The sequence below is a fragment of the Montipora foliosa genome, chromosome 11, assembly GCF_036669935.1.
Source record: "Montipora foliosa isolate CH-2021 chromosome 11, ASM3666993v2, whole genome shotgun sequence".
NCBI lineage: Eukaryota > Metazoa > Cnidaria > Anthozoa > Scleractinia > Acroporidae > Montipora > Montipora foliosa.
Window position 1 is genome coordinate 198,014 of NC_090879.1, and position 11,246 is coordinate 209,259.

Below are 11,246 nucleotides of genomic sequence, written 5' to 3' on the forward strand. Positions count from 1 at the left end.
GCCCGGAGTTATGTTTCCGAGAATAAAGCTGAACTGGTGAAACGGAGGGCAACGCTGTAAGAACAGTTAGATAAGGGGTGTTTCTAAAACGAAGACCCAAAAGCGAATACCTAAGACCTAAGACCCTATGATCTAAAACGAACACACACTGATCTAAAACAAAGACCCTGTGATCTAAAACAAAGAGCCACTGTTCTAAAACGAAGACCCTGTGATCTAAAACAAAGACCCACTGATCTAAAACGAAGACCCTATGATTTAAAACGAAGACCCTGTGATCTAAAACGAAGACCCTATGATCCAAAACGAAGGCCCACCTCAAAAATGTCAGAACGATGCCAAGCAGCTTATGGCTGGTCAGACGACATTGTGTGTTATGGAATTGTCAGAACCGTGAGACAGTGGAGCATCTGAACGTGGGCTCTGAGTGTGTGTGCTCGACACTCCTCACAATGTTTCTTGTGACGTCACCCATTGTTACTACAGTAATATGCCAACCAGAACCTAATTATCATTTTAACAAGTTCCAGCAAAGTAGACAAATTTCATTGGTAGAGAAAATTCTGCTCGTTTGGGTAAAACCTAGAAAAAATGGATCACCTCGAAAGGCCACACCATTTGCTTTCTCGCCCAAGCAAGCTGTTTTTTAGACAAATGGTAATCTATATAACATGACTAAAAGCGACAACTACGACAGCTGTTACGGGACAGATTTTGTAAATACAGCTTCATAGTTTTAACTTCTTTATTCTGGCATGGAACTTCAGCACTCTGCCGTTACCGGCAGCCAACTCTCTCTTAGCTCTCTTAAAACCTGGCGTTTATATATGCTCTTGATTAGCTATGATTGGCCAAACAGCTTGGAAAATTATACAAACGTGATCCTAACACTTTCAGCAAAAAAGGCGGAAAAGCTTGTGGTAAATACTTAAGGTACATACTTCAGCCTAGCTAAATTCGAGTTAATTAAATTGTTGGATAAACTGATAGCAACGGAAACGGCGGGTGTTTCTAAAACGAAGACCCAAAAACAAAGACCTAAGACCCTATGACCTAAAACGAAGACCCACTGATCTAAAATGAAGACCCTGTGATCTATAACGAAGACCCACTGTTCTAAAACGAAGACCCTGTGATCTAACGCGAAGACCCTCTGATCTAAAACGAAGACCCTCTGATCTAAAACGAAGACCCGCTGATCTAAAACGAAGACCCTCTGATCTAAAACGAAGACCCACTGATCTAAAACGAAGACCCACCTCAAGTATGTCAGAACGATGCCAAGCAGCTTCTGGCTGGTCACACGGCATCGTGCATTATGGAATTGTGGGAACGGTGGAACAGTGTAACATCTGAATGTGGGCTCCGAGAGCGTGTGCTCGAAACTCCTCACAACTAATGATATAGCGATGTTTCTTGTGATGTCACCTATTGTTACTACAGTAATATGCCAAACAGAACCTAACTATCATTTTAACAGGTTCTAGCAAAGCAGACAAATTTTATTGGTGGAGAAAATTCTGCTCGTTTGTGTTGGAAACATACCGCGTTACGTAACGCAACACAACGGCCCTAATAATAACTTTATTATACACAGAATTCAAAAGGTTGACACTTATTTGCATTGAAGCTGTGTACCGAATGATTATAAAATACATATAAATAAATAAATAAATAAATAAATAAATAAATAAGTATAAAGGCGAAATCTATATATAAATTTTAACTTAGCCGGTATTTGTATTTAAAGATGATAGAAACTTTGATCGCGTGTATTTCAATTTTAAAGAGATAGAGATGTATTTTGATAGGGAATCCCGAACCATCGAGTTTGGATTCGAGTTCGAGTTCGAGTTCGAGTTGGACTTCGAGTTGGACTTCGAGTTGGACTTCGAGTTAGGGTTCGAGTTGGAATTCGAGTTGGACTTCGAGTTGGACTTCGAGTTGCGCTTCGAGTTGGAGTTCAAGTTAAAGTTGACTATAAAAATAAACTCCCCTCCCCCCAAAAAGAAATAGAGGGGTAGGGTAGGGTAGGTCCCGCAAAACCAGAGCCCGCCGAGATACTACATTTTTCGAAGGACCGCTTGTGCTTATGGGAGGGCACAAACCAACGATAGTATGACAAGGAATATTTTTCCTTGAAATGTAAATGCTAACCATGATCCATGATGCTAACCAACGATCTCTCATGAAGAGAAAGGATTTGAATCAAAGCAGTGTCCATTTCTGTTAAGAAAGTGCAAGTGGCACATAAAGATACCTTGCTTCTCAACTTTGGCCTAGCATTGTAAGGAAATATTTTGAGGCTTAGGTGCCCGAGGTCTTCAGTACGGTCCTAGGCCCCGTAATCGAGACATAACTATGTCCGAAGGACCTAAAAATCAGAAAAGCCGATGCCCTGCCTCGCTGCAGGTCATATCTTGTCTGATGGCCTTAAAATAACATTTTTATGTTTTTCTTCGGCCGCAATGTCAATCAAATCTGACATACCGGCAAAAATCGAATTTTCGCAATTCTTCAAAGGTAACACATGTGCCCAGCTACAATCTTGGACAAATTAAATGGAACATTGAGACCACCCCTCCACTCAAAATCAGTGATGGGAAAATGGCGCGTTTTGGCCTTCACGCACCTTCATCCTTGATTTGGGGGAGAGGGGGCATTCCTGTTCCATTTTATTCTGTCCAAGATTGTAGCTACAGTGGAACCTCGATTTAACGAAGTCGCTGGGGACCGGCCAAATTTGTTCGTTAAATCAAGGGTTCGTTATATCGAAAACCTCGATGTAAAAAGCTCTTTTCGCGCGTGAAATATTAAGAGTTGACAGTCCGGTTTCAAATATCATTTATGTCCCAGACGTGCGACCTCCAAGACTCCCGTGGCGTAAATGTCGTGACATATTTGGGGACAACATATAACGCGACATAAAAAAATATGGCCACAGTGCGGCCCCTGCCCAAGCCGGAAAAGCTTGTGGTAAATACTTGCGGTACATACTTCAGCCTACAATCTTGGACAAATTAAATGGAAAATTGAGACCACCCCTCCCCCCAAAATCAGTGATGGGAAAATGGCGCGTTTTGGCCTTCACGCGGCTTCATCCTTGATTTGGGGGGGGGGGGGGGGGGAATGGGGCATTTCTGTTCCATTTTATTCTGTCCAAGATTGTAGCTAAATTCGAATTATTTAAATTGTTGGATAAACTGATAGCAACGGAAACCACAGTTTCCGCGGTCCTTTACACTAATCCCTGCGGGCCGACCGCGGAAAAACTAACAATACACCAATGTATTTTTGAAGGCCCGAGTTTAGGCTAATTGTAGCTTCTTGTTTGTTCTGAATGTAAGGATTAAGCTTCCATGTGAAGAATGGGGAATTCTCCGTTGTAAATATCTTTCCCTATATTTCGTAATATATGGAAGCTTACCGTAAAATCGAAACGAACATTAAGGGTCATTAGGATGAGCATCGGCTGGAAAGCTTCAAAAGTATCGTTTTCAATGTCACGCCATGAGAAATAGATCCGAAGCCGTACAACAAGAACGGATTTTGTAGAAGACTAATGCATAAACAACCTGACCAAGTCTGAGGTCTTTGTGGTTCATTGTTTCTGAGTTATTTGCCGAAGCGTGTAAGGCCAACGTTATAGAGTTTCGAAAGGAGCAGCCATGTCGGTGTACCACCTGGCGACAAGAAATGAACGTTGCCATGAAAGCGCATACTTTTCACTCACGAGTGCACATGAGTATAAACACATCTCCTAATATACTTGAAACGTTTAAACTACGGAGAATCATAACGAGAAACATTTTTTCAATCAAAAGCGGATTTCAGTATCTGGTGTCACGCAAGTCGCAGTTCTGAAATTGAAAATGCGGTATAATATTTTTAAAACCGAAAACGTTACGGAACTGGTAACTTGTAAATAAATTTATTTATAGGTCATCTTCAACCCCGTATAGATAAACATACGGTAGACCTCGCGGTTTTGATTTTAGAATTTGATGACGTCACTGTGAAAATTATGACGAAAGTGGGAGGGAACACGCTGGCTCAATTCAGTGGCTAATATGCTCGTTCGATTTGGTCTCTTGACTACTGTATTTACTCTATGAAATTATTCACAGTTCAATATACACAATAGCAGGAAGTCACCATCCCAGCACGTCTCAACAAACTTATAAAGGAGTGGCTCGTGTGCCAGCACTTGGTTGGCTAAAAACGGTCACACCACTCCCGTCACATTAAAATCTAACACGTCTTTGCATTCGCTCTCATTGTTCCATCGTTGCAATTGGCTTTGATATCACCGCACAGTTGTGAACGCTACTTAAGCAGTGACGAAAGAAAGACCTGAGTTGAGCCCATAACCTCTGACAGTGATACCGGTGCACTGCTCTACCAGTTGAGCTATCAATGAGTGGAGTAGTATCTTTTGAGTTTTGAGAACACTGCATAATAATAATAATAATAATAATAATAATAATAATAATAATAATAAGAAGAAGAAGAAGAAGAAGAAGAAGAAGAAGAAGAAGAAGAAGAAGAAGAAGAAGAAGAATACACTTTCAACACATTCAAGAGGCCTTGTTATTAGAAAGATTGACACTACAACACTTTATCACATAACAGAAATGTTATGGTACCATGTGAAACATCAATTATTGCTGAACAAGATGCACTTAGTTTTGTGACGTAACAAGTTACCATGGCAACAGGAATGCCTTGCCAAGACACCCTATATTTTGGATTTAGTTGCTCACATCTGAAAAACGAACTCGGTGACCCCATTTTTTTATTGCACAAAAGTCACAAGGAGGCCAAGATAGGCAAAGAATTCTGTCCAGCGGATTCAGAGCTAATTTAAATTTTCAGTTATTTAAGGTGGCTCTGAATCAGTATTAAAGATTTTTTTCAAACTTTGCAGAAAGTTTTATTCCGGCATGCTGATCACATTTCAGAAATAAAAAATGGGGGTCACCGAATTCGTTGTTGAGATACGAGCAGGTAAAACCAAAATATGGGGTGTTCTTGCAGGAGGCAGTGTGGCCCAGTGGTTAGGGCGCTTGCCTTGAGATCCGGAGATCCCGGGTTCAAGACCCGCTCTGACCACTCATTGAATTTGATCCTGGTAGTCCCTTTTTCAAATTCCCAGCTGCACTTGTAAATAGCCAACTGGTTTGCCTCCGGCCAGTTGGGATTCTTAACAGTTGTAGTTGTTGTGTTCTGTTGTTTCGTTGATTCATTGGCCCTGAAAAGCCCCTATGGGGAGCGGTCAATTAAGTATGTATGTATGTATGTATGTATGTATGTATGTATGTATGTATGTATGTATGTATGTATAGGCTTTCCTGTTGCCACGGTAACGTTTTACGTCACAAAAATGAACAAATCTTTTTTAGCAATAATTGGTGTTTGATATAGTACCCATAACATTACTGTTAAGTGATGAAGTGTTGTAGTGTCAATCCTTCTAATGAGAACGTTTCTTTCAAGTGTTGACACTGGTTTGAGCCACCTTAAGTGTTAATGGATTTAGCACAAGAGCACTAATTGGGGACACTAATGAAATGAATTCAAATCAAATCAAATCAAATATTGGTTTTTGTGGAGAGGGGAAAACCGGAGTAGCCGGAGAACCAACAAACTCAACCCACATATGACACCAACTCTTGGAATCGACCCCGGGCCACATTGTTGGGAGGGCTGGCGCAGTGCAGTGAGATCACTCGCCTGCTCCCCACTTCCTTTATTTTCTTCAAGTGGAGTTGAGTAGTCTTCTCGTATTGGGGTTGGTGGTAGTGGGGAGTGCCAGAGGAGGGGAATGGTCACATGTTTCATCAGTGTTGACTTGTAAAGAGAATGAACGTCAGTTAGCTTGTGCATCATCAGCAGGAGGGAGGGGGTGTCTCTAAGGACGCCGTTGGGTCAGTCCTCATGCCAGTGTGACGTCACGTCCCGTTTCGGTGGCTATCAAAATGGTAAATTTAGCAATGATAGGATTTCTATGCCGATAAAAATTCAGTAAATGGTACTTATTTTGATTAAACGGTCAGAGGTGGGATGATTTAAAACGAAAACTTTCGTCCTTCGGGCAAATCAGGAGAGAAGTGTTGTCAAACGGTCGGACTTTCAAGGGGCAGTACACATCAGATTGTACGAGTCGGGTGATGTAGCAACTGATCCAAAGATTACTCGCCATTGGTTTGCAACCCTTACCCCAAACAATAGCTAAAACAATAGAAAGAATGACGTGTCATTGTTTCGTGCAGGGGCTGCAAACCAATGGCGAGTAATCTTTGGATCAGCTGCTACACTACTGGACGAGTCTGGAGTCCAGAATAGGAGGTTTATGAAATTTCAAGTCTTTGATGTTGATGGTTCGCCGAATCAATCTCTTCAAAGTTCATCAGGTGGCAGCGCGGAAAGAGCAGCTGAACAATAAAACGCCGCGAAGAAGAATCAAGGATTCAAGAACCTGCTGGCAGAAATTCGTTATTTTAATACTCCAAAATATAAGAGCCAGTTTAGCCAAAAAAAATCAACAGGTTCTTACATGTGGGGTTAGACTACATTTTCATAAACATTTTGACCAAACTTCTGGCTTTAATATAGGAAATTTACATTACAGTTTGAAAATATAATGTATAATGCAACAAGAGAAAAAAAAATAACAAGAATAAAATTTTTTAAAATGTTTGTTTTCTAGAATAAAGGTGGTCTGTGCTTGTTTGTGTTCTTGGCCATTGCATAAGATGCTTCTCAATGTAGTCTATGAATTCTTTGTTCTTTTAGTACATCATACGTGTACATACACATTCCCTTCACACCTTCTGCACTTTCACCTTTATTGAGTTGGTAAATCCGATGAGGCATCACACCAGCTATATTACAAATTACATTAATAAGTTATACTACATGAATAAAACATACCGTAAAGACTCGTGTAAAAGCTGCACCCCCAACTTTCAAGCATGATTTTGGGAAAAAAGAGGAACTCCAAAAAAGCACTCTTGTAAAAAAAGTGGGTCGTTTGTTCGCATATGTGTATTTGCAGCGACATTAGTAATAATAATTTTTAATCAATTTCCCTATTCCCTGTGACTGACAACAGTTGTCTTCATTGCTAAAGCCCACAGTTGAAATTAAAACGATAAAATTTGCACGAAAAAAGTGCAGGACAACGATGCAAAACGTTTGCTTGGTAACCACACAGTCATTTAACAAGGGAAGTCTGGACGTGGAAACGTTCACTTTCACATCAGCTGCGCGTGGATATCATGTTTATGAAGACGTATGGAAGCCATCGATCGGAGAAAAACCTGTTGCTAAACGAGATTTTAAAAAAACCCATGGGAAAATACGCCATGAAAGTAGTGAAGGACAATGAAACGGTAGGTCACTTACTTGCCTCACGAGTTCTCCCGAATAGCGTGGTATTTTCTTGCACCTGGTGAAGAAATCAGTGTTGAGGTGATCGGTCGAAGACGACATTTTTGTGTGGGATTTCACCTCACTTTGCCAGCATACGAGAGCCAAGTTTTTGTCACGTGGTCTCTATTAGGAAGAGAGAGGATCCTGGGAATGAGAGAGGCGGCCATTACTCTTCTCGGCTGTTGTCATTTGGCAAATTTCGACTTGTTTTCTCGGTGCGATTAATTTAAAAGGCAAGGAGAAGTCGTCTTCCTTTCTGACGTTTGTATTAAGCGAAATGTGACAGCTATATTGCAAGGAGTCATGCTTTCAAACTTATATCGGGCGATTAGTAATTTGCGGTTCCCTCTTTTAACCACGATTTGTTGACACGTTGCGTCACGGCGCCAGTTTCTGTAGATTCGCAAGTTAAAAAACTAATGCCTTTAAACTTTCTGTCAAACATTTTCACATTTACTGATAATTTTAAAACAGAAAAGCTAATTAATTTGTAAAAGTATAGTTTACGTACAGGTTTGTAAGCTGGTAGGCTGCCCAATAGCCGGTTGAATAATGAATAATGAATAATGAATAACGAGTATAAATAAAAAAATGAATAATGAATAATTGGGTCTGAAAACGCCGGAATAATGAATAACGCAGTTAATATGCCAGTGGAATAATGAATAATAACAATGAATAATAAATAACCTACAAAAATTTAAAAAGAATAAGGAATAATTCGAACAAAGCACACAAACAATAATGCATAATCGAGGTCCAATTATTGATCAGCTTCCATCCCCGATCATTATTATTCCCCCACTAGGACATTAAAACAGAGACCTGAACCAGTCAAGCTTGACTTGCCTTTGTTTTAATGTTCCAGTAGGGAAATAATAATGAGCTTGCCCTCCAGCATGGAGGATTTTGTACCATGTGATGGTTTCTTGCAAAAGGCCTATTATTGTGATAACAGATAACAATCATTTTCCGTGGAATTTCCATATCCGTTTTTTCTTTTTTCGTGGGATGCCGTAGGCAGCCACGGTAACAATTCGGGCTCATTCCTTTTCTTGTTTTTCTTCGTAGTAGTCTTCGTAGTCACGAATTGCAATGTTTTTTTTAATTCCCGTATCCTGCGAGATGTATTTGTGGCAACCTGAAAGACTTCCCTGTCCCGCGACTTGAATTCGGGCTCGCTCGCCTCAGGAGAGCGAGCGATGCCACAGCGCCATCGAGCCGTTCATTGACTATTGCTGGAAAGTTGAAGCTTTATTCCGGATTCTTTATTTAGTGTGGAATTCTTTCCGCCTGCGATGATTACCACAGTAACCTCACATCTGAAAGTATTTAATAAAGTGGACAAATTACTTTTCTTTAAGAACGGTAAGCTTTAAAGGCAAGGAGAAATTTCTACGTAATTTCTAGATCTCGCTTTGTTCTTCTTTTCCACTGTGAACATTACTGCAGACTGAGAACGAAAACTCCAATCGACATGTTTCTTGCGAACCAGTTTGTTCAGTCGTTCCAAAACATTTTGTGAATCGAACCAATGTGTTCAATCGGCCATAGTGCTAAGCATTTATCAATCGAACGAGTGATGATTTCAAGTTCGAGTGAGGCCTAACACTACTGTGAAGTATTTTATACCCAGTTATTCCATCAGAGACCAACCCTAGTATTGGAAGGCCGTGGGTTTAAATCCCACGCTGGTCAGAGTTTTTCTGTCCTTGGGTGGGCCCAATTCCAATACTAGGGTTGATCTCTGATGGAATATATAATTGGGTATAAAATACTTCACAGTAGTTCATTTAGCATGGCCATCTTCAAGGAACTTGGACTGACTTTACGTGCACCACTGCACCAAAGGTCGGTCATCTTGGAAAGATGTTTTCACATCTCACCTTCGTTTCTCTTTCATTTTTTCTGCAAAGGATGTTTCGATGAGCCATTTCGTTTCATCTTATAAACCTTTCAATTGGAGTTTCTGTTCTCAAACACTCAGTAAAAATACCCATCGATAGATGCCATCGTTTAGCAAAAAACAATGTACTTAGCCATTTTGGAATAAATACACTATTTTTACTTCGTTTCCATAGTCCAGTGGTCATTGTCACCACCTGTAATGAAGATAATCTGGGTCCGGGTATTCACGAGGCTAAACTACAGAATACAGAGCCATTTTTAACCATAGACCAAACGAGACGGCGCGTTTGGCTCGGCAGTGGGAAAACTTGTTTTGCGTTAAGTGTTGGGTTCATATATTTAGCGGCTCGTTTGGTTCGTCTGGCTCGCCAGTGCATGTAAGAATAAGGAATAATTTTTTTTCACAGGCTCATACGCTCTTTATGTCAATGTGATGGCTCGTTTGGCTCGGTAGTGGATGAAAGAAAGGCGAATAATTTGTATGACGTTAAGTCTCGCGTGAACAATATAGCACTGATTTACCAATTAATTATAAGCCTAAGGGCTCGTTTCAGTGATTAGGCCTAAGCACTCTTTTAAAATTTTAGCTTTCATTTTACGGTTCGGTTAACTACACTTTTCTCAAGATCGTGTGAAGAATATAGCGTTCTTTGATCCACTGCCGAACCAGACGAGCCAAACGAGCCGCAAAATATATGAACACAACACTTGACGTCATACAAATTATTCCTCGCTCTTTGATCCACTACCGAGCCAAACGAGCCGCTAAATATATGAACCCAAGACTAAACGTCATACAAACTACTCCTCGTTTTTTCATCCACTGCCGAGCCAAACGAGCCGCTAAATATATGAACCCAAGACTTCACGTGCATACAACTCATTCCTCGTTGTTACATCCACTGCCGAGCCAAACGTAACCTGCGATCAGGCCCATTTTTAGCTTCGCCCATATGTTCTCTTATGTCGTCGCTCGCTAAAATTGGGCCTGACCAAAAGTCTCTCAAGAATTCCGTTCGGTCGGCCAAATTTTGGCCGACCAAACTCGTGATCTGATTGGCTGTTGAAACGCCGGAAGTGAAAATGCCATCGTGATTGCGCGGAGCTCTCGCGAAGTCCTCGAGACCAATCCGCCATATGTGTACGAAGGAATTTGCTCCCTTTTGTTCTTACAATGCCGTGGACGGTGCAACTTGACTTTATTTGTATAAATGGAGATATGCCATCTGAAATATCTCATAACTTGTCCAGAATCGGGTTTGAATCTCTGGAACGAGTGAAATTAGCGATTCCGTTGTCGAGCTCTGTGGACGTGGGGTTGAAAGTACTTTGGCACAAACTTCCCTGATGTTTTGAAAGCCGCTAAATAGCTGGTTCTTTCAAATGGCAATGAAAGCCGATGCATATTGGTTTCCTGGATGAGACAAGGGACATATATATCAACAGGAGGAGATGCTGATAAAATCGCAAGTTACACGAATGCATGTTTTGAATATCTGTGTATCAAACGGCTTTATTTATTTACTGTACATGACACGGTTTTTTTGCACACTTCATAATATTTCCAGTTGATTTAACTTAAAACTCACACTCCAGAAACTAAAATGGCATGTTTCCAGAGAGATCAATTGTACAACAATAAAAGAAACTTTGCGAGTCCATCTTACTGTTCGTACTCCATCAAAAAATTAACAGCCAAACGTATCATGATTTTACTGCGCGCAATTCTAGAAATACACTGCAACTGAAGATATTACCCGAAAAAATCACCAAAAAACCTTCATGGGCAAACACGTTAAAGGAATAATGTATTTCTCTTTTTTTTCTTTAAAAATTTATTGCCAAACCGTCCAACAACAAAATGCTAGGTTATCTCAATTACAAATTAAGATGTCAAGCTTAAA